Source organism: Selaginella moellendorffii, unplaced genomic scaffold (assembly GCF_000143415.4).
Source record: "Selaginella moellendorffii unplaced genomic scaffold, v1.0 SELMOscaffold_74, whole genome shotgun sequence".
Taxonomy (NCBI): Eukaryota; Viridiplantae; Streptophyta; class Lycopodiopsida; order Selaginellales; family Selaginellaceae; genus Selaginella; species Selaginella moellendorffii.
The window spans coordinates 736,056-736,285 of NW_003314335.1; positions in this window are offsets into that span (position 1 = coordinate 736,056).

Genomic DNA, 230 nt, shown 5'->3' on the forward strand with positions numbered 1-230 from the left:
CGATCATGGCGTCATGTTCAGCGAGGCGTCGTGCGATCGCCCACTTCCCAAAGGCGACAAGTTTGATCTGGACCCCGAGTTCCTGCTGGAGCTGTCTCAAGCTCCTGGCACGAGAAGGATCTCAAGTGGCCGTGGCCGGCTGATGCTCCACGCCTTTTCATCCAGGTACATAAGATCTCACAACGTGTATCTAAAGACAATGTTATACTTTCAAGGTGAGCGAGTTTTCG